Raw genomic sequence first — 24471 nt, 5'->3', positions numbered from 1 at the left:
AGGGTTGTGTTAGTTGTTACTGCAGCTTCCTGATTTTTACTGGCCACTTGGTGTACTTAATTAGTTGCTCTGGGACTTTTGCTAATCTGTGAAGTCTCAAACTGTTTCTGGGCTTCGGGTCAGCAGTTGTCAACGGGCTGAGAAGTGGAGGGTTGAACCAAGGCTGCTCCTGTGAACATGAAGTGGAGGCCTGTGGATCATGGCAGCTGACAAAGGGACTGTGTGGCATGTACCTCTACTGCCCAAAGTGTCAGAGGAGCAGTACTTTGTCCCATCTAAATGAACACACATTCTGTTCACCCACAAAACTCCTTGATGGCCCAGGCAAGATCCATGGAAAGATCTAAACACCAAAGAGCCCATTCTTGAGAAGGAGAGACCAAGCATCTCAGTCTTGATGGGTGGGGGGGCGGGAATCTACTTGTGTACTGTTTTGAATGTCAAACTATCAAGCCCTTCTAGTCAGTAACTAATTTGTGAATTACTGAGTTCCTGGACTTTAGGAACAAGTTGCTTCAGGAGGACACATTGGAGATCATTACAACCAACTTTGACCCACTCGTACTGGCCTTATTTGCTTATATACTAGATTCCGCAATGTGGGCCTTCTCACAGATCTTCTATAAACCCTCAAACATCAGTTGTGATATTACCTTGCTCTCCTAGACCATATGGCATCGCTTGTGTACATGCATGTTAGATTACATCTCTGTTGCCTGCAAACTCAGCATTACAGATCACTTCATCTATGGCTTTCTTCCCATCCCACCACCATCTTGTGTTATACAGAAGATTTGACTAGCCAGTTCACTCTAATTGCCCCCAGATATCCCAGAAAGTTGTTTCCAGTCTTCCTCCAAATGTCATCCCATCTGTCTATCAGCAAATGGACTTTGTGGATCTCCTGACCCAGAAAAATGGCAGCATCAGGCATCCCAACTCAAAGGCTGTCGCTCTGTTATGGCTTTGTGTTCGGATGGTTGACAAATACAGTTGCCAGTTTTAATTTAGACATGTTCCTGGAAGTTTTATCACATGATGTATTTATTGAATTCTTTTTTTTTTAATTCCTGGAGATTCCAGAGCAGTCCTGTAGGTTGGCAACCCTTGTGTTGAGCCTAGAATGTTCCAGCTCTGAAGCAGTGCAAGGCATTCTTAAAAATAGTAAAAAAGGATTCTATCAGAAAATGTTCCCTAGCAAATGGAAATGTTTTTCTATCTGGGCCTGGCAAAACCAGGTATTTCTAGAGATAGCAGATAGTTCCGAGTAGAAGAAATATCTTCTTGACCTCATGGTGATGGGACTTTCCCTTAAGTTGCAATGGGTTGACCTGGCAGCAATTAGTATGTCAACTGCCAGCATTTGAATATTCAACTTTACTCATTTGGTAACAGTCAGGTTCTTGATTTGCCTGATCAGTATCTTTCTATTAGTAAAGAAATTAGCCCTACACTGAGATTTTACTTAAGTACTTTTGTCTCTCATTAAGACACTCTTTGAACTGCTAGCTATATGTTCAACCTCTTTCACTTGTCAGCAAAGATTGCCTTCCTTATTGCCATCACCTCAGCTACCAGGTTGGGTTAACTTAGAACTTTAATGGCGGATCCACCAAACACAACATTCTTTAAGGTCTAGCTATGACATTCCCAAGGTAGTTTTAAAATTTTACATAAACCAGTCAATATATGTACCTTTTTTTTTTCCTTTTTCTGAAGCTTCTGAAGGGAAGTGAAGAAAGAGGCTTCATTCCCTCAACTTGCTTCCATAGTAGGACAAGGACAAGATATCTTCCCAGTGGATGTCTGGCTGTATCCTACTCTATTACCAATTTCCACAAGTTCCTCCTACACACCACATAAGAGACCAAACAACCTCAGAAACCTGACTTCGAGGTACCCATGCTTGATATTTGCAGAGCAGCCACATTGAGCTCCACCCCTTGCATAGGCACAACATTGCACCTTAGTCCAGGACTCCACAGTTGATGCATCCTTTGAGACAGTGGTTCTCCAAGCAGTTGTACTCTCTGCATCCTGTCACTGCTTGTCAGTACCTCACAGTGGAATACACCTAAGGACCAGTGCTGAAAGGAGAAGGAAATTTCTTATCATGGTGTAACTAGTGTTCTTTAAGATGTGTGGTCCCTAATAGTGTTCTTGTACCTGCTCTCCATCTCCTCTGTGTTGAGTTATGGTTATGTTTGGAATAGAGAAGAAAATGGCAAGGTAATCAGTCTGCCCTGCCCCTTTATATGCTTGGTAGAGCACACAAGGAGAGCTGGGCTGTAGGTATGAACCAATAGAAACTACTTGCAAGAATTCTCCAGGATGTATAAGTTCCATGAACCTGAGCCCCACAGTGGAATATAGGTAGTTACAACAATTAAGTAAGTAACTTCCCTTTTTCAGATTTTCAGATAGGCTTATAGCATTTTTCTTCTAAGAGTGACTACTGAAGTAATGTTGAAATTAAAGTGATAGAAGCACAGGGGAAGGGAATTTAAAGGTCAATGGTAACATTTTTAAATGCTCTTAAAGCCTATTTAAAAATGGCTTAAGCTCCTAATTCACATTGACTTTAATGGTACTTGGATGCCTAAATCAACACAAATTAGCACATAGCAATCTAGGGTGTTAATTTATAGAGCGCTGACTTCCTGAACATGAACTGGCTACATGGGCCCTTCTTCAGCACACTTTGACATACTCATGTCTGAAGCATCAGTGCAGGTAATAGTGCGCCTTAGCAGGATCCTTGTGGGCAGTGAGTGCATGGTAAGCTAATGCTTTGTAGATTTACACCCATGCTAATTGGGCATCTGGACAAATTCTGAATCCCAAATTTCACCCTGGCCTGAATGTCTTTTTTTTAACGCTCAATTACTCATTTTAACACTTCGGAAGCCATGGAATACTTTTTTTATGCATAAGTCACTTTAGAAAATAGGATCTTGCACTCTGAGTCATTTAAGCATATTTGAAAAGCTCATATTTTTCATTGTATAAATTGAATGGATAGCAGAAGAGTAAGACTTCAATTTCTAAACACAAGGGCTGGGTCTGCACTTACCGTGAATATCAATGGCTGCAACCCAATTTTAGGTACACCAATTGCGTACCAAAAATTGATTTTGCAGCAGTCAATATTCATCCCTGTTCCCACTGCAGAATGCAGACGGGAGCACTCCTCTCATCAGCATTCCTTAATCCTTGCAGCTTGCAAGGAGTTCCAGGGTCAACATTGACCCTGGAACATGCCATTCTGGAACTGCACCCTGAAAGATTGAACCTAAGCATACAATCTTCTGTGTCAAGTGTAGACCCAGCTTCGGACGGGGAGATGTGAAATAAGAACCTGGATGAGAGTGCTAGCTGTGTGGTTGAATAGGGAAACCTATAATTGAGAGAGATGTAAAAAGAATCAGCAAAATTTAGACATAGCATCACTTGTATATGTATTCTAAGGAGGAGGTCTGGGTTGGCTGATGTGCCATTTATGGATCTGAGTGACAGGCAGAATGGGGTTGTGTCCACAGTAGTTGAGAAAGACATGAAAGGGGAGAGCTGGGGAAAGACTGATTTCTGTTTTAACCTGGTTAAGCATGAATTGATGGCTAGAGATGCACAGGGGGATGCCAGAGAGTCAGGATGAGACGTCAGTTTGGACAAAAGACAAGTCTGAAATAGGTAGGTCTGTGAGTCATGTTTTCTGAGACCCTAGATGGACAAAATACCATCATTACTTTGGAAATTTGAGTAAACTATTCTTAACAGTAAGTATCAAATCATTTTAATGAGCAAAACAAAGCCCACACAGGGAACAGTTATTGGCTCTGCTGGTAGAAAGAGGACTAGTAGGATGTCTAGAGTCCTTCACACCCTCTTAATCTTAAAAGCAACCTCCTAGGGACATGTCCATGTACCACTTTATCATGCCTCTTTCAAGGAATGATGCTGCAGAGTGATGCAATAGCTTTTGCCACCATTTTACCAATATCCATGGAAAATGTATAGGTGACTAGTTCTTCAGTAAAAGTTCAGTGCTAAGGGAGAACTATCTCAAATACAATATAAATATGAAGTTGTTATAGCAGGGCCCATTCTATTTCAGAATGAGGGATGGTTCCCAAGAAGTAGTGCTCCCACTTTGCTTTTCTAGTGTTCCATTACTTCACCTGTCACGTCATCAGAGTGTTAAAATTGCTCACTGAAAATCACATGCAACTTACTGTTCAGAGAATTTAAGTGTCTGACAGGTTTTTCTGAATGTCTACATGCAAAACTCAGCTGTAATTGGAAGATATATCTAACACTGCAATAAACTGTGCTTATATTTCTTAGATTTTGAAAACGTTGGCCCTCCTGTCTCCAGATTTTCACTAGCCCAATAATTATAAAATCAGTCTACCACCTAAGAAGGAGAAATCCTTCATCAATGATACAAACAAGCAATTAACATTAACAACCACCAAAATTAGGAATTGCTTTACTACGCTATCATCTCTAGGAATTGTTCAGGACAGAAGGAAGCACAAATTTCTAGGATGATGATAGGTCAAGAGGTTTGAGTGGTTCTTATGCAAAACAGGAGTTCTGTCACTAGGTGGTGTTCTTGGCCTATACATTCTCTTTTTTTCACCAGACTGGGCAGCTGCTAACTAAAAATTAAAGTGCCATCCTCACCTTCAGCTTAGTTTTAATGACTATGACTATATTAGCTTTGTAGGTTTAAACAAGAATAACTAGTATTAGCATTTCTCATGTTGAGCTGTCTCATCTCTGTAGCATACTTGGTCATTCTCCTGATCAATTTTGTGCCATAGTTTACTATCCAGTATCCTAGGAATTTATTACTAGTTAGTGCCGAGAATGTTTTTGGCATTGTACATTACATTATTCATGCGTGTATAAACCAAAGGAGACAATGCAGGACAACAGAAGTCCTTTTTTAAATTTAAATAGTGAATTACAAACTGGGTGTTCAGGAGGATTGAACTGACATGAGTGTGGTGGCTTTGGAAACTAGGACAAGCCAGAGTGTTTCAAAAGAAGCAGTAGAGGAAAAGCCATAGGTTTTAGAGTAAGAGAGAAAATAGACTACACAAAGAATAGTCTCTGCTTTTGTGTGGCTTGTCACTACTCATTTCTCCTTTGTTCTGCCCTTTCTGCCATACCTCATTTTCTCTCTTCCCATCCCCTTACTTCCTACACGCCACAAACTTAAATCTTCCCCTCAAAGGGTACCTAGAGGAACTGGGAACATTATAGTCCCTAACCTGTATCTAATAATAAAGTCTGCTTTCTCTTTGCCCTCTACAACTTCACATCTGAACTTGGGCTTATACAGCTCTTCACTGCAAAACAGATCCAGGATTGGGCCTGAAATAGGCAACTAAGGGTGAAGGAGGAGAGTTCTGTAAAGTACCAGCTAAACTCCTCAATTTCTGGATTTTCTAATGCTCGTATTTTGATTTTGTGTCCATACTAAGGTTTTTGTTCAGACACAAGGACATCTTAACTGTTTTTTCAATACTTTTGTTTTGGGAATTCAGACTCTTAGATGCAAGGAGCAAAAGATGTTGTTCAGCCCATGCAACTTCATCATAGAATTCTAGGGCTGCAAGGGACCTTAGGAGATTGTCAAGTCCAGCCCCCTGCCTAAAGTAGGATCAACCCTAACTAAATCATCCTAGCCATGACTGTCAAGCTGGGACTTAAAAACCTCCAGGGGTGGAAATTCCACCACCTCTCTTGGTAAAGCATTCCAGTGCTTCACTGATGAGAGAGTTTTTCCTGATATCCAATGTATACTTCTCCCTCTAACTTCAGACCATTGCTCCTTGTTCTGCCATCTGCCCCCTCTGAGAACAGGCTCTCTCCATCCACCTTAGAGCCCCCTTTCAGGAAGTTGAAGGCTACTATCAAATCACCCCTCCTCCTTCTCTTCTGCAAACTAAGCCTAAATCTCTCAGCCTCTTTTCATAGATCATGTGCTCCATCCTCTTAATCATATTTGTTGCCCTCCACTGAACCCGCTCCAATGTGCCATCATCCTTTCTGTGCTGGGGGGCCCAGAACTTAACTCCATATTAACAAAGGAAATGTAAGAGTGTGTGTGTGTGTGTGTGTGTGTGTTAAATGGTGATATTGGTATGCACATAAGTGTTCAAAATCCACCACATTTAATTTTAGAGCTAGATTGCTGGCATGTGATGCCTTACAGAGATTTGAGGCATTTGAAGGAGAAAAAAGTATGTCATCTCACCGAAATTCCAGTTCTTCAGTTGTGTATGTACTCCTTTTAGATTTTTCTCTGGGATTAAAACAAGGGATCAGCATGCAAAGAAAATGACAAGTTCCTGGAGAAAAAACTAATTATTCTTTTCTCCAAATTGAGTCTCTTTTTCAAGTATTTGTTCATGTAGATCAAACAGGCTTGGCATATTACCCAATGCACATGAGATCAGATTCTTTGGACCAGTTCAGGGTCCTTCCCTTTGCTCTTTCCATAACACCAACGGTGTTCACCAAGTGCATGACAGTCATAGTTTTTCAGCTGTGGAGATAGGGATCCAGGTCTACACATGTCTCAGTGACTGGTTGATCTTGGGAAAGGTCACCCCAATAGGCAACCAACTCAATTCCAATAACCTTAAAGCTCTTTCCTAAAAAGAGTCCCAAAGTTCACTGACTTAGTATATGTTTTTGTCTAGCTATAGTTTGTATGACCCATGTTAGATGCCAAAACTCCGGGAACTAAGCTTCCGTAAGAAGGATTCCAAACTATAATGGACATCAACAACCCACTTGAATATCACCCAAAGACATTGGTAAGAGCATGCCCCAAGCTTCTGGTACATAAGATCTCGTGCACCTACGTGATGCAGTTTTCCAGACTTCTCTGCTTTGTACAGGTGTAATTGAAATGAACATATCTATGCAACAGACTTCAAATGCATATCACGGTCACTATCCCATAAGAAGTTCTCCCGTTGCTAAACTGATACACCCTTTTCAGTGTGCAATCAAGTACTGTACCCTGTTCTGCAGTGCTACCAGCCAAGACTTTGGTGAAAGATACTCCACTCAAAGGTGTGGGAGAGCCTTCATCACCTTAAATTACAGGACTTACAGTCCCCTCAAGATGCTTGTCTGCACGTACATGTTCTGAAACTCAGAGCCATCTGCCTGCCACACAGACTGCTTCTACTGCAGGGATCCACAGTTAAGGTGCTGACAGAATACACATTAGCGATGCATTATGTCAATGTGAAGGAGAGACCAGGTCATCTCTGCTCTGTCAAGGTGCTATTCATCTCTGGACTTAATGTGTCACTGGATCACATCACTCATCTTGCATCTTCCCTGCTGCTATGACTTGTCACTTCCTGGGCAAGATTCTTACTCAATGCCAGAGTTTCTGGATCACCAGTACAACCTCTTCCCCTCTTTAATCTTTTTCATGAGACACCTGACTGTAAGTATTGGGCAAGCTTGTCTGTTTTACTTGATTTTGTTGAACATGCAGATCTCTGCAAAAACAACTGACGACACTTCCAAATACTCAGTTTGACATAAGGAGCCAACTGCTAGTTTTTTAAATTCACCTCCCTGACCCAAGTTACCAATGAATGTTCTGGGTAGCACTTCCATCTTGGAATCCAAGCCTCTGTGACTCCATGCCCCTATTGTGGGAAGCGGGAGGGGGGTTGTCTTTGTCCCACAGCAAACTTTTATCATGAAACATTTTACAGTAGCTCATGTCAAACAATTTTCCAGTTGGCATAATTGATATCTACTTTTTCTCATTTGAGTGCCCTTCCTTACTGGGATCCCAAAATAGTAGTTACAGTGCTGATGGGGGGCTTTCAGTTGAACATTGTGGATGAATGTTAGGTCCTAACATAGTAAGAAAAGGGCAGCTGTGCTTATTATATTGTTCATTATTGCAAATTCCTTTTTAATGGACAGTGTTCAAGAATTTCTATTTTCTGTATCAGACTAATGCACAACCTTCAAAGTCACTCTAGCTAGGGGGACAATGTGGTCTAGCAGATCTGGCATCAGATTTGGAGCCTGGAGACTAGGGTGGTGTTCGTGGTTCTGCTATTGATCCTGTTTGGGATAGGCAATTCATCTCTCTTTTTTATCACCTTTTCTATTTCTTTTCTCATGCATCTGATGAGGTGGGCCTTTGCCCACGAAAGCTTATACTCCAAAATATCTGTTAGCCTATAAGGTGCCACAGGACTTCTAGGTTCCATGGCTTCGTCAGATGCATGAGAAAAGATATAGAAAAAAGGTGATTAAAAACACAGAGATGAAAAAATAGAGATGAGATGCGTAGCTGATAGAGACGAATCGCCTAGCCCAAGGCCACAAAACAAGATCAACAGAAGAGCCATGAACAACACCCGAGTCTCCAGGCTCCAAATCTAGTGCCAGATCTGCTAGACCACATTGTATGGCAGCTGCTATTCATCCTGGGGAAATGGCTGTCAATAGTTAATGCTTGTTTATTAACAATATATGCTTTACTTCTTAGCTCTGAAGACAGGTGTTTTATTTGCTGGTATTGCAACAGAACATGGGGAAAATGTGAACCTGACACTCAGGGTGCATCTACACTAGCCAGCTACTTCGAAGTAGCTGGCACAACATCGAAATAGCACATGTTGCCTCTACACATGCCGTGTGCTATTTGAACGTTGAAATCGACGTTAGGTGGCAAGATGTTGAAATCGCTATTCCTATCTGAAGATGGGAATAGCGCCCTACTTTGACGTTCAATGTCGAAGTAGGGTGTGTGTAGACGATCTGCGTCCTGCTACATGGAAATAGCGGGGTTCTCCATGGCGGCCATCAACTGAGGGGTTGAGAGACACTCTGTCCAGCCCCAGCAGGGCTCTATGGTTGCTGTGTGAGGCAGCCCTTAGCCCGGGGCTTCTGGCTGCTGCTGCAGCTGGGGGTCCATGCTGTGTGCACGGGGTCTGCAACCGGTTGTCGGCTCTGTGGACCTCATGCTGTGCAGGCCGAGTGTGTCTGGGAGGGGCCCTTTAAGGGAGTGGCTTGCTCTTGCCCCATATGGGCTAGTCCAGCCTGTGACCCCATCCACAGGCTTTGCTGGACCCTTATTTCGATGGAGAGTGCTTGTGTGTATGGACATTCCACATTTCCTTCCCAGGGCATTCCAGGGCAGCTCCTTTCAACGTTCCCCATTGCTACTTCGACGTTGAACATCGACGGCACCAGCCCCAGAGGATGTGTAGATGATATGCGTCGAAGTAGCCTATTTCGATGTTCTTACTTTGAAACAGGCTACTTCGATGTAGTGTGCTGGTGTAGACATAGGCTCAGAAAGGGATGACAGAAGAAAGAGTGGGATAAAAAGGAACATTACAAAAGATCACACTTTGTCCCTCTGTCATTCAATTTCAGTTGTTTTTTGGATCTATAAATAGTCTCACTTACCTCCTCTTGTTGAGGGCTGACCATCTAGTAAGTAAAGAATTCAAATTCATCTTCACAATAGCTCTAGTTTATGAATCAGTTTCAGGATTTTAATGGTTAAGAAAATGTGGGGCTTTTTGTTTTGGGAAGGCTTTCTGGGAGGGGAGGGGCCATGCCAAGCACTGATCTCTCATTTGTGAGCACTTCTGCTCGCCAAAGTCATACTACTAATCATTCGAACAGGAAAAGCTGTTACACACAAGCAGGAAACATCATAAGCTTTCCTGTGGAAACCTCTGATCGAAAAATGAATGGTTACAGTAAGTCCCTCTTGTAAATTTTGCACAGAAAACAAAATAGTCTGGTCTTTGCTATGGGACCTAGAAGCACATTTTCTGATAATTTAGTAATGTGGGAGCTGGACATACCCGTTCTTGTTGAGTGAGGCCCCAAGGCACATAGAGTGCAATGAGTGCATTGTACATCTGAAGGATACTTCACATCAACTGAGAGTGAAAGACAGATTACTCCAATGATTAAACAAGGAAAGAGGACAGTAGGCATGTATTACATGACAGAAAAGTGTATGTTGTTCGATGGGCAGTTGTTCCTATTGTCAAAATATTAATTTGGAAGCGTGTGAATTAATGTGCAGTTGTAAATGCACTTAGTTTTCAATCTGGAGCGTACTGTACTACTATGGGTTTCAGAGCAAAGTTGCCTTTAAAAATCCTGATCCTTGGCATCACCTTTAACTCAGGCTCCTCCTCACCTAAAGATCTTTGCTGTACCTTAGAAATGCTGAAAAATATTGTAATTAGCTAATACTCATTCACATATTAATCATATCTTGAGTCTGAAAGTGACTATTTGGAGGATTAAAAATGCCAGCATCGCAATGGAAATGATTCGTCTTTCTTAGAAAATGAAATCCCTCAATCTGATTGTACAATATGGAAATATAGCTCCTACTGCAAGCCCTTATTGCTCTTTCTTTCTTTCTTTCAATTATCCAAAGCTTTTGATGCTATCCTACACTGGTTATAAAATCTCAGCCAGCTATTTTTGCTTATTTTAAAACAAATCCTAAACTCTGGAATGAGGGACTTTAACTGTTCATCTAGTAGCCACATACCAAAGAGAGTGAGCAGAAGCAGATGGCACTGCACCTGTGTGAAAGTATTAGCAGTTGTAATACTATCTGACCAATTACTTCCTTTAAATAATTGCTGGGTCATGACCAGGTTAAATCAGTTGATCTTTCCCTGACAATTATAGAATGGGAGCTGAAAATTTCCTTTCCGGCCTAAACCTTGCAAACGTCATTTAAGTGTAACATATTTGTATTTCTCAGCTTGTATTGACATGTGTAAATGATGGCCTAGACGCTCATATGTCACAAGAATGTTATATGTAGCGTTTTTGTAGCTATGTTGGTCCCAGGATATTAGGGAATGAAGGTAAGATCATATCTTTTACTGGAGCAACTTCTTCTGCTGGTGAGCAACAAGTCCTTTGAGTTGAAACAGAGTTCTTCTTCAGGTCTGTGAAAGGCATCCAGCGTGTCACAGCTTAATACAAGGTAGAACCAAATATTAGCCCAAGTAATTAACATATTTGAAGGGACCATTACAGGCAAGTAAGTTTTCCCAGACCTGATGAAAAGTGCACCAGGGTTTTTTTTTCCACTTTTACCTTTTACCCAGAGACTTTTAACTGGTTTGCCGCTTACCTTCTACTAGACTCCAGAACAAGTATTGATATATAGAGCAAAGCATTCTTCCTTCTATTATTCTCCTGATCTTCCAGAACAAATCATATCTCCTATACAAGCGGTTCTCAAACTGTGAGTCAGGACCCCAAAGTGGGTTATGAACATGTTTTTATGGGGTCCTGGCTGACATAGACTTGCAGAGGTCCAGGGCCAAAGATGAAGCCTGAGAACAAATCCAAAGCTCATAAGTTTATAGGCCCATTGACAGGGGATGAAGCCCTTGGGCATTAACTTTTCCCCCTCCCCACAAGGTGGCACCTGTCCCCACCACACCACCCCCAGGACAGAGGTGTGCAATGTGGACTTGGGCTTCAGTCTCTTCTGAGGTCAAGTAGTAATTTTTTATTGTTAGAAGGAGGTCATGGTGCCATGAATTTTGAGAACCCCTGCTCTATACCTGTGTCCCAGTTACGAGTTTTATTCCAAGTCCCTGTGGTGCCAGTTAACTAATTTGTAATTTAGTTTTAGCCTAATCTTCCAGTTTATTCTCTTTTGTTTTCAATATTCTGGCACTTGTGTACAGACATCTAAGATGTTGAGGTAATTTTCCTACTGATTTCCCTCCTGATGCTCCTCTGACCCTCTTGCCATTTTCCGTATGTCCTCAACTTTCTCTTAGTCAGGACCTTACACAGAAGTACAAGGTACTGATTTCCCAGGTCTTCCTAGGTGAAAGATCTTTACGTAAGGAGGTTTTTCACTTGTATTCAGCTCCCAAAGAATTCTACCCCCCTTGCTTCAAGGACCCAAATGCCTCAGCTTGCAAAAACCTTGGCCCCTTGTGTCTGCCCAGTAATGGATGCTTCCTCTGTCTCCTTCTGGCTTCTCAAACTGTAATTTGCCCCAGACTCAGGATGACCCCCATGTTGTTCCTCCCTTGCAGCTGATGTCCCAACCCCCTGCTGATTCATATGTAAATAGGACTTCCATTATTTTTGGTCACACCCTGCTTAATTTGTGACATGTAGACCGCTCTCATTCCTTTGGGAGAAAACACTTTTTTCCCTTTGGTCACATTTTCAAGCATAATAGCAGCAGGTGTTCATAGTTCCTCATGTAGTGCTAATGCATCTCTTTTAGAATGATAGAAATCAGCAATGTGTCATTAGTATTCCTATAATATCTTTCTTTTATTTACACACTTTCATAAGGCCAGGTCTACACTAAGAAAAGCAGTTGATTTCAGATATGCAATTCTAGCTAGGACAACTGCATAGCTAGAATCGACTTACCTGAAATCAACTTACCTGGCCATTCTCACCGAGCAAGGTCAAAGGGAGAGTTTTTCCCATCAATCTTCCTTACTCTTTGTGATAGTGAGGACTACGGGGTGACAGCCAAACCCTGATAGGTCAATTTGGCATGTCCCTTGTAGACACACACAATCAAATCAACATAGCCTATAACAGTAATATTGTATGCTATTGCTTCCCAAAGTGGGGTGTGCATACCACAAGAGGCACACAAAAGGATTTTAAGGGATTTGCGGCAGAAAATAAATTACTAAAAATCAGGAAATAAGTACTGAGATGGCTCTGTGAGGGGGGTACACCAACAAGGCTGAAGTCCCAAAAGGGGTACGCAAATGTTTTAAGTTTGGGAAACACACTGCTGTGTGTAATATGTTTCAGTTAAATATCAATATGTTTCAGTTAATTTGATGTTCAGACTCCTGCAAGAGTCTCTTTCTCCCACCTACTAGGTTGATGTCTTTGCTTATGTAAAGGTGCCTTCATTTTCTCTTGTATCCTACAGCAGCATTTCCCACAGTGTGGTCCGCAGCCCAGTACAGGTCCTTGGGGAAAAAAAAAAAATACCGGTCCTTAGAAAATATACAAATTATTGCTATGTACTATAATCATTGTGAATAAATAATGAACAATGAAAATTTATTCATTTTTCATTCTTTTTTTTTCAGTATGCGTTTATATTTTTGGGTCACAAAAATAGGTACTGAAAAAAAGCAGGTCCCAACTTTATAAAGTTTGGGAAACGCTGTCCTACAGCATTGACTTGACCATCAGCAGTGGCACAGGGCTTTTGTGTTTGTAAAATGTCCACCAGCAAGGTATCCACCAGGGTATTCTTTGTTACAGGCAAATAAACAATGGTTAAGGGAAAATGTCCTTTGGATAAAACTGCTGAGTGATGTATTACTGTGAAAGAAAGAAAAGAAAAAGCTGATGATTTAAACAGAGAAATGTTACAGATCAGCTCTGGCAGAAATTAGCCTTTTCAAACTAATTTAGCTCTCAACAATTTGGTCTATGTTTGCTTCCTAGAAAATTGATATCTATGCTAATCCTACTTCTGCTTTCCTTGGAAAACAGGTTTGAATGTACGTGACTTTGGTACAAGAAATAATCATCTGCACTAAAAATGGAAAGTCTAATAGTCAGTTAATTAAATCTAGACAGTAAAATCAAACCGCAAAGATACAATCACTGTCTTTTATCCTCTGATTACAAACACTGATGTCACTGCATGAAAATCAAACACGGAGAAACAAATTACGGACTAAAGCACTTTCCATACTACATACCAGCTGGTTGTTTCATGGCTATTGATTTTGCATGTTGGAGAGGTGAGTGTAAAATTTTGACAACTTGCAGTATTATGTATACATCCCTGGGGGCTGATCCTCAACTAGAATAAATTAACATAGCTGCATTGTCTTTAGTTGTGAAAGTTGTGACAATTTACACAGACTGGTAATCTGCCTCATGGATCTTAGCAGCATGGTCAAAACTACTAACTGTGAGGTTCTTAGATGGCTCCATGTTGTCTTAATGGATTACTCAGGGGCCATTGTTCCCCATTCGTAACTGACTGGACCATCACTCTCTCTGTTCACCATCGTCTGTCTTCCCTGGCAACTATTGTGATTGCTTCCGTGGGAAAGTAATAATAGAGGAGAGTATATCTTTAGCTGTCTTTAATGCAACAAGTGTGCAGCATTTATGTGCCTTCTGGGTTTTTACAGGGAAGCAGCTGAAACAAGGATGAGCCAGCCTGCTCTCTAGGGAGAATAAGTGGTCCTCCACATGATGCAGTATGGAGACGTCTGCCCCAATCTCTGTCTTTTGCTTGAAGCATTTTATGCTAAACATTGTCAAGGCTCAGTCATCCTGTTAAGTCCTTGGTTAGCTGACTTTTCCCTGGGGTTTTTGAAAGAATTGGCATGTGTTCAGTAAAGGGTGGGTGAGGAGAAGAGTTGCATAAGAAATGATTGTTTATGTGGGAGGTTTCTGAATGTACTGGAGGGGGTGGTAACAGAGACAGGTTTACATTAGGCCTCAGATGAACATAAATGCTAAGCAGCAAACTATATCTGACATAGGAGGTTAATTCTTGTTTCCATGGCTTTTATTATTCTGTTTAATGTGAAACTAATACTCAAAAATAGGTCTAACCTGGAATACCAGATCTGGACCGGTCTGAGCATCACAAAATTTGAATTCAGATCCAAATCTCAGCTGGGACTCAGGCTGTTCTCCAACATATGTAACACTGAGGGAGATAGGATCATTCTGAAGCTTTGAATGTCCATAGAAAATAAAAAGCAAATCTCTAATCTCCTCTGGCTGGTTGACTACTGTAAAATTACTGTGAGATGGAAGAAAGAATGGGGAGATGTATTGCTAGCATGCTTTTCTTGTTCTTTCAGTGCAGTTCAGGCATTCATAAGGACCATTTGTTCTTGAACAATGGAAAAAAGTAAAATGCCCTAAATTCCTGGCACGTCTCAGTGCTCTTAGCTAATAATTGGAGTGATATTTTTCTTATGGAGCTGTTATAAGGACCAACTTTGTTTTATTTTCTTTTTCAGGAGGCAGAGAAGGGGACATTTTCTACAGGTGTAAACGACACAAATGTTACAGTTTTCTTTAACTCCTGTGGATCTGCATTCCTGCAGAGATAAATAGACAGACAGTTTAAACAGAGGAAGGATGCTTTGGCAGCATGTGAACCATAAGTGGAACAAATCATAAGTGCAAGCTTAAAATAGGTAACAAAAACAAAGTTATTGGCAACATTTTGCCTTTCTTCAGGAGACACCTGCGCAGAAAAACAGGATTTTCTGTTGTTGCAGATCCCTTCCAGAGAAAGTTTTATCGACAGAAGGCCATTGCTTGCATTATTCTTGATTTTCATGTGCATTTACCTTTTCTGTAAAAGATACAGCCCCATTTATGGTAGTTAGTCAGTATGTACAGGTACTGAAATGAAGTTCTTTGTTTAATGTTCCATTTTCAGAAGAACGCCTCCTTGTTGATATTATTTTTAATGGAAATTAAGGACACTCAAACCCTGAGGCAAACTGACTGCCCTTCAGAGTGGAGCTTGTTTTTATGCAGGGAAGGTGGAACATGGATAGTAACAGAGCTAAGCTCCAGAAAAGGATCCTCCCTGTGCAGTTGCACAACCCATTCAGTGCTTGGTTTCTCTGCGGATAGTTCTGACAGCGAATGGAGGCCCTTAATTTTCAGATCTACTGTATTTTTAGTTATAACTCCATCAGTGTTTATTGCAAAAAAAAAACCAAAACAAAACCAAAGTGGGTTTGCCAGTTTTCTGGGTAAATATTGCATAAATTTTGGGGTTGGGGAGGAAGGCCAGGAAAAAAGCAACATCTGTTCTCACAGAGTTAAGACATAGGGGCTGGCAGCAGTGTTCCCTGTAGGCTGAGCGCTTGGGCAACCACCCAGGAAAGAATCAGGTGCCACCCAGCAGCTTAGCAGAGTGCCCACAGTGGGCACCATGTGTTTATAATGGTAGTGCACATCCACGCATGCCTGGATGAAATTTATTCCACTCATGGATGGAAAAAAATAGAGGGAACACTGGCCAGGAATCAGGAGCGACTGGGGAAAGCCAGGCAGTGGGAGAGGAAGAACAGGAGAGTGATTGCAGCGAAGGGTAAGGCATGAATGAACAGGAAATCATCCGTCCATCACTACCAAATGCTGCTCTGACAGATCCCTCTGAGACACAACTGCCATTCTCCCCACCCATGTCCTATGTTGCTCAGCTCCTCTCCCTGGGGCTGTGGGGGATTGGGGTGGAGGTACAGCTATCACTTTCTTTCTGGTTTCAGGACAGATCAGCCAGACTCAGGAGTGGCCTCTGTTCATCAGGGGACATGGATTGGGCTCTGTGCCCTAGCATGCCCAGTGGGGGTGCTCCTGCAGGCTTCCTGCTTGTTCTGACACCACAGCCTGCACTGCCTCTTGCAATGGATCCAGCTGCTAGGCAGGGGTGGGAGGGTACAAAGAGTTCCCAGCCAATGGGAGCTGGGGAGCAGTGCCTGTGGGTGAGAGAGGTATACGGAGCCAGTTGCATGTCTATGCTTAGGAGCCAGACCTGCTGCTAGGAGTGCAGCACAGTTTGTGGTGCTGGGACAAGCACAAAGCCTGCTTTGGCGCCCCTGCTCTGCTGCTGACTGGGAATCCCTGAAGAGGTAAGCCTGAACCCCAATCCCCTGCCTAGCCCTGACCCCACAAATCCAGAGCCTCTCCTACCCTCCAAACTCCTCATTCACTGTCCCTCCCTGGTGCCCGCACTCCAGTCAAAAGATAGTTATGTTCAGTTGCAGGAATAGCAAATTTTCCTCACGAGTCATGAGAAAACACAAGTTTGAAAGCCACTTCTCTAAAACTCCTCTTTGTGTAAGTGTCATGTCCTTCTCTAAAGCCATGTTGAAAGGTACTCAGTGAGGCTGTTGCAGGGGTCAGTAGTCATGGGGTGCAGTAGGCCGTGTGGTAGAGGGGAGAGGCACTGGGTACTTGTGGGTGGAGCATGCAGTTCCTAGTGGGATCTTGATACTTGCAGGTAATGGTGGCGGGGGGGTGTGCTAGGTACTCATGGGAGCAGCGGGGGTGGGGGTCTGAGGGGCACCTGATGCTCATAGGGGACAGCAGTTGCCGTACACGTTGGCGACAGTCTCCTTGCCACTGTTCTGCATTACCACAGTGCAGACGCCCAGGTTGATGCTGAATGTGGATCTAGACATCCTTTGCAACTAACCCTCGGGGTGGCAATAACATACATATATTTTTGACACAGATGATACTGTATGCCAGCCACTTTCTGGAGTGGGAGTAACTGCTTGGCATTCTTTTTATAGTATTTCTTCTGTTCTAATTTCTTGGTGTTTTATAATAACTTAAGAGTTAGTTGTCTTTGACTTTAGATTCTGGCATTAAAGTTTTTAATCTTCTGCCGCTCAGCTTCTGGCCTGGTGATGCTACTAAAGCTTAGTGAGATGCATTGAGGTTTTCTAATCAAGGGATGTGAGGATCTTTAAATATATCAGATATTTAAAAAAAAATCAAATCTTTGCTATTTGCACTGACATTTCCACTAATTTATTTGTCAATATATGGTTCACATGGTGTGCTTAGACTGATTGAACAGAAGACATGAAATGATTCTCTTGTGACTTTAATCTTCGTTCTGTCTCCCCAGGTGGATCCTGTGGGATTAGTTTAGCATTTCAGAACTCATGCCATATCGTGACACTGTTCGACAAAGTCCTTTGAGCAGGATCCTACTGTTAGCAGCCATTTCATTTCTGTGGGCCTAGTGAGTTTGTATGCTTGAAGAAGACTGTCCCATGCTACAAAAAGAGCAAACATTGAATAGCGAATACTCATTTCGACCTTCTCATGGTAAATTCCTCCCTAGATAAACATTTGCTTGCAAACTATTCAGTGAACAATTACCCATAATGAACAAGTTTGCAAATTGATCCTCCATCACTGGCAATTTTTAAATCAAGATTGGATGTTTCCCTAAAAGAGATGCCCTTTTTCAATTCAGAGAAGTTCTATGACCTGTACTATACAGAAGGCCAGACTAGAAATATGATCACAATGATCCCTTTATAGTCAGTGAATCTGCCTCAGCCTGTTCAATTAGTTCACAGATGGAAAAGAACGGCCTCCATAATTGTGAAATGCGTTGCAGTAGGTGACCAAATAGACTATGCAATAAGTCTTGATGAGTTCATGATATCCCTCTTAGTCCTAGAAGATGGAAATTATTGCATTAAGAACAGTAGTTATTTGTAATGTAATGTACTGTAAAACCATTTTCTAACTTCTGTTTTAGCATATATCCCTGATCATTTACATTACAGTACATGTTTATGTTATTGTTTGCCGTGTTGTAGCCATCTTGGTTCCAGGATACTAGCAAGACAAGGTGGGTGGCATGTTATCTTTTAAGTTTTCAGTTGGTCCAATAAAAGATAATGCCTCTCTCCCACCTTGTCTCTCTAATACATACAGTACACTGTGTTATTTTCATATGTACATTTCATTATTTTCAGATGGCTGAGTTACCTGTTCTGAGGAACGATACCATTTGCTAGAAATCAAAACTGAGTGAGTACTGCAAATATTTTCTGCCATTATTAGCTTAAATTGCTACATGCATTAACTCTGTCTGCTTTTGAGCTCCTTTTGTTTTATTTCAAACGTTCAAGATGATGAACCTTAGCAAAGCTTATGCTTGAAAGCACAGCTGTCTAAAGAGCACTAAGGTGCAAGTGCTTTGCTGTCTTTGTTTTTGGCTGTTCTGGAATGTGACACATTGTTATTGCAGTCGCTTAAGGAAGGCTTTGGTTGAAGGTTTATCATATGCTCCGGGCTCAGCAATAATTTCCCTGGAGACTAAGCTGCATTCTTGATTTGCATGGCGTCTCTGGTACTGGCTGGCCAATTCACTTCATGTCCTCTTGGCATCCTGTCTCAGAGAATGGCCTTCTATTCTTCCTTACTAGCTCCAAGTTTCTATTGAAAAATGCCTGCTGCTCAGGAAGGCTTTTTATGGCGCCTGGCAAGAGAAAACAGCACCGGCTTCAAGGAAGTATCAGTGATATATATATATATATATAATATGTATATACACACACACACACACACACACACTCATATATATACCCACAAAATCATCTAAGGAAAAGCAGAGATGTTTGGGTTCCTGTCTTTGAAGTGATTAAAAATATGCAAAAATTCCAAATATGTACAGTATGAAACAGGTGTAAAAGAGCACAGCTGTACATAATAGGCAATGCAGAAACCCAGCTTTCAAAACACCAGCTGCAGTCATTGCAAAGCATAAACTTTGGACTTTGTTACCCCAGTGTTTTGGGCAGAAGCCAAGTTTTTATATTGGGGAAGGAAAAAAAAACAAACAAACCCCTGCTTTCAGAGGAAAACGAAAAACCCTATAACATTTTTTCATATTGAGAATATGCTCCAAAGCTACTAGGGCTTTTTAGCATTCCTGAATACTAGAACAGTAGAAATTGACTTGACATTTGTAAAATTGGCAAGGTTCCTATAAATATTTTTATGCCAGCATTTAGTTAAAATCTTAACTGAACATAAAGTTGTCTGTTGCATCATGTAGTCGTACTGAAGTTTCCAAGAATGTATGTGGTAGAATTTCCTCTAAAAGTCACAAATTGCAGTTTGTGCTAAGAAAGAGGATTCTTGATTCCATGGTAATTTTACAAAATACACATCAAATATTCTTTTTGTCTCTTGTTCTAATTCTTAATAATTTGAATAACACTACATTTCTTTTTTGTTGTTTTGCCATCCTTTCCCCTCCCACCCAGACACATTTTGGAGGGAAGGGAACTGAAGATGTAGGTATTAGTTCCTGATAACTTGTGTGCCTGGGACTTGAAAATCTTGTTGTCCCTGATTCAGCAAGATACTTAAGCACATGCCTCACTTTGACTTAAGGAGATCGAAGTTAAGGTTAGATGAATGCTGGTACCTAGATGAACTAGGAGTGGGGAGTGTCGAATTGTGAAAATTTTCTTTTCTGTGTAATTTTTGTTCAACTTACCTTCTAGATATATGATGCATCATGTGTATGAAGTACAAATTCAATACGCACGAAAGGTATGAGAGTTCTCTGGGAAGTGGGTTCAGATAGATTGTATAGTAAGATTATGCTTTCAGTAGATGTAAAGTATATGTTGCAGATCAAATTATATCCATGTAGTTCACAGAGTACTTACTCTCTGCCCAAAAAGACTTGCCTTCATCTGATGCACCCATACAGGAGATACCCTACGTTTGGCTGCAGATCTGGAGGAATGGATGAAGGCAGCTGGTTAACCTTGCCACATATGTTAGTGGTCCAAGACAAACATCATATCAAGCTGGGGTGATAGTGCAATGTGTTCTTACCCCTTTGCATGCAAGGATGGCCACATATTTTAAGGTGCAGTAAGGGAAGTTTGTCACTACACATTCCATCCAGTGCTTCCCAAATTAAAATGCAGCACATCACTTCCCATCCTTTTCATGGCTCAGTCCCTGAAAAGGCATCTATTGTGAGTGATTGCAAGGTCTGAAACTTGTCAGATTTAGCTTGGATCTAGTGGGGTTTGGAGAGAAGCCAGGAGTGCTCAGTTGCTTTTTCAAGGCAATTGGTGAGGTTGAGGGGCAGTAGGTCTGCCTGGTATGCTAGGCCACTGACCAAATTCCCAAGTAGTAAGACCATGGTGCCAAAAATAACTAACTGCAGAGGTGCCTTGTGGTTCGATTCTACCCCACCATATAGGTCACCTGTACAAAACTCATTTAAGCTTTGGTGGTGGTATTTAGCTGTAAGGAATGTGCCGGCAGGAGCTCAATATTGCTGAAGGATTTGGGGAATGTGTCCTTTAGAGATCATTTGCATGAAAATGCAAAGGTGTGCATATGTCATACTTTGTAAGCAAAGCCTGATGGAAGCAGGTGAAGCAATGATCTTTGTATATTGTAAACAACATGTTATTGTAAAGTCACGATTTATGCTATCATCCAGTGTAAGAATTGTGGAGTCTCACGAATGATTGAAGTTGTTGTGGGGTTACAGGGCAGTCATCACTGCTGTATAAGATATGGATCGCACAGGGGTCCCTCCATCTAAGCATTGTGAGGTGGAAGTGGGGAAGGATAGTGGTTGAACCATCTGGCTGGGAGCCTTTTGGCCACACAGCTGTAAGACTGGTTTGACTCGTTCTCCCTGCAACTGTTCAAAGATAGATCTAAACCTGGGTCTATGGCTATTTTGTGAGAATCCACCTTCGTGGATACTGAGATGCTGCGGCTAGGCCCAGAGCTGCATGCCGCTATGAGCTGAAATCACTGGTAGTTGAAGCCATAGGGAGCTGGGATCACAGGGTTTTGCCTACAGCAAAACCCACAAGACAGCAGGCAAATGGCCAGCAGTGCACAGCGAGCGGGTGACTGGCAGGAGCAAGCGATGGGTGGCTGGTGAGAGAAGCAGCTGGCAGGAGAAGCAGCGGGCGACCAGCAGGGCAGCTTGCACGAGAGGGCAGCTGGCAGGGGCAAGTGGAAAGTTAGATGTGCACAAAGGTGGCATTGCCTCAGGCTCAGTGAGGCAATGCATCAGAATGATGTGTCAGGGCCTGCACGGACTGGACAGAGTTGTAAGTGGGACATTTGAAGTGGATTATGGAGAAAGTGTGGGTGTGTGGATTGGATCTTTACTGTATTGAACTGGGGAGCCTCTGAGACAAAGGACACTGCTCAGTCCATTTGAGCTGGGACAGTTATTTGAGGGTTGGTTATGAACTTTTCCCAAGCTTAAGCCATATGACTTTTCTGCCTCTTTCATTACAAGTTTCTGTTCTACACTCAGACTCTGTGCTTGCGAGTGGGGAAGCATTGCCTCTCCAAAGCACCCAGGGTTATGTGAATTTCCCAAGCTACTGGGTCAGGACTTGAGCTGATTCTATGTGAGATGAATGAAAAGGAACCCCTAGAAGTTGAACCTGACCATTGGTTGCTGCTGACTCCTTTCAGCAGAAGGGTTACCTGGGAAACCTTACATCTACATACATCAGTTGAAGAGCTCTGGCAGAGGGATGCAGCAGGATACTACACTGCTAAACATCATAGTGTATATGTGGAAGACCCTACTTGGGTTTGTAGAGAGCTGTATAGGGTCTATATCCATGGGGTTCAACAGTGTCTTTACTTACCTAAGCAGTGCCTCATCATCTATACAGCTGTATATATCTGTGCTGTGGGAGGGGAAATGCAATGTAGCTTTAACCTTTCTTTAAGGAGTGTGGAATGTAGATGCAATCTTACTCAGCATTAGCATGAGATGAGTGACAAATAATTCACTGAATATGTTTTATGTTGCCTAAATGTGCAGTTGTACCTTTAGTGGCTGCTGCTTGTAGTGTATTTGTTTCATACCTGCAATATTTGTGTATGTAAGGTTGCATTTTCTGTATGATTTATCTGTAAGCACTCTACTTTATATGTTCAGTTTTTGAAATCTACATTAATACATAAAGTCCTTATATTTGAGTGAAGCTTTGAAATGTTGAGGCAATCAGAACACTTTGTGTTATGTCCCCTTTTTAGAGATGATATATTTAGTGTTTAAAACAAGGAGTCATAATCATAATACTGTTAATGTTGGACTTTGTGATACAAAAGTCGACAGTATGTTCTAGAATTCTTAAAGATTCAGCTATGGAAAAGTTCCCTAGGAAATTCTGGCTCACTACCCAGGCATTTTCATGCATGTGTAATTTCAAAACAAGCTCTGCTTGTTAAGGCTAATCTGAAGACAAAAACAAAAAGAAAAGGACCCAAACTGGGTGGAAGTTCGCAGCCTGATTCTTGCAAACTTTTAAAACTTTGCCCACCACAGTTTTTACTGTAACATGAAACATAACAAATGACTTTAAAAATGCATGTAACTATTGTTATCACAGAAGGAAGTTTTCTAGATTTTTAGGTTCAGTGAAACGGAGCTTGTCTTTATGTTAGAGGTATTTGCCAGTGTTTAATGGAACAGAGAAACTAATGCCATTGGCCACAATTTGAGATGGCCAGCCACATTTTTGTTGGTGCACTTCAATCTCAATTTGCACCATCACACCCAATTAATTCCTGAGACTCCCTCAGGGAGTTATTGCTAGTGCCCATTGTGCCCACAGACCAATGCTGTTTAGGTACTTATCTGTTAACATTTGTTTTAACATTTGGTTTGATTTAACAGAGTATGGGTTAGTGCTCACATGGTAAGTTCCTCTGAGGCATGGCCCTGTACGATCCACACCAGTGCCAAGCATGCCATCACCATTTTTCTAATGAATTATGTTTGCCTGTATACACCATACACAGTTTTATCTTTTAAGCAAAGTGCTTGTTGCTAAAAGTAAAATTATCGCACATTTCTTACAGGAAATGTTAGATATTTGCTTTCGTAGAATTTCCTGAAAATCTTTTTATTTTTTAAAAATAAAACTGAAAACAAAAACAATAATGAAAAGCCCTGAGATGTTTTGTTTTGAAAAACTAGTTTTAGTGAATATATGTGGTGTTCAGAATAAGTTTTCCATTTTATAAAAACAATACCTGAAATCTTTTTAAGAAAAAAACGAAAATCTGAAATCTGTTTCTGGAAAGTTGTCGGTTTCTGTTTTTTAAATCACGAAAATAGAAAATGTTGATGAAACTGACTATCTTAAGTAAAATTTTTCATTTAGTATTAATCAAAAACATGTGATAAAATTTTTCAGCCACTTGTAGTTCTTCACATAATCACCATGAATAAGGACCCATATACTAAATAAAAGAGGATTATTACATTGATTTTTTTTCCCTACACTGGAATTGGTTTCACAAATTAATGTTCAGATTCAGCTGCTTTTATCTAGCAGTACTGCTAAATTTTACTTTTAGATACTGTCATATTAAGATATATGTTTAAATTTGAACTTTCTGAGTTTTGTGAGATTCTTCGTTAAATATGACAGAAACTCTGGCTGAAAATCAATCAGTTGGATAACACTCTGATGTTGAAGGCACTGACCTTTGAAAAGTTGGGGTTGTGTGTAATCATCTAACATAGTCAGTTCTGACTTGCTGTAAAATATTTTTTTCTTGACCAGTTATGATGGTCTCTTGCTTCAGCAATTGCTCATCCTCGTGTAAGTGTTAACACTCATTCCCTCTAAAACATTTCAGGAAGGCCCAGTTTTGATCATAGCAATTAGAGATGGAAAAGGCCTTTTCGATCTTCCTGACCATCCCCTTGCCAGTGCAGGTGAGTTGGTTTGTTTTTCATGGCAGGGGCTGGGGAGAGAGAGGGCTATTTTCTAGAGTTTTAATCAGTCCCTTCTGAAGTAACTCAAGTAAGATGAAGTGACCTCTTCTTTCATGAAAAGACCATTGCTCAGTCAGACT

At 41.3% G+C, this 24471-nt stretch overlaps 1 protein-coding gene across 1 annotated transcript in view; it reads left to right on the top strand.

Moving 5' to 3' along the window:
• The window catches only part of TMEM170B (transmembrane protein 170B), a 47256-nt gene extending 27144 nt beyond the window's left edge, over positions 1-20112 (top strand). The window contains exons 4-5 of the transcript XR_012644199.1: positions 18561-18615; positions 20100-20112. The gene's annotated coding sequence lies outside the window, so the exon portion shown is untranslated. The remainder of the gene's footprint in view (positions 1-18560; positions 18616-20099) is intronic.
• The last annotated feature ends 4359 nt before the right edge of the window (positions 20113-24471 follow it).

Source organism: Carettochelys insculpta, chromosome 2 (genome assembly GCF_033958435.1).
Source record: "Carettochelys insculpta isolate YL-2023 chromosome 2, ASM3395843v1, whole genome shotgun sequence".
Taxonomy (NCBI): Eukaryota; Metazoa; Chordata; order Testudines; family Carettochelyidae; genus Carettochelys; species Carettochelys insculpta.
This window is presented reverse-complemented; position numbering and strand designations above follow the sequence as displayed.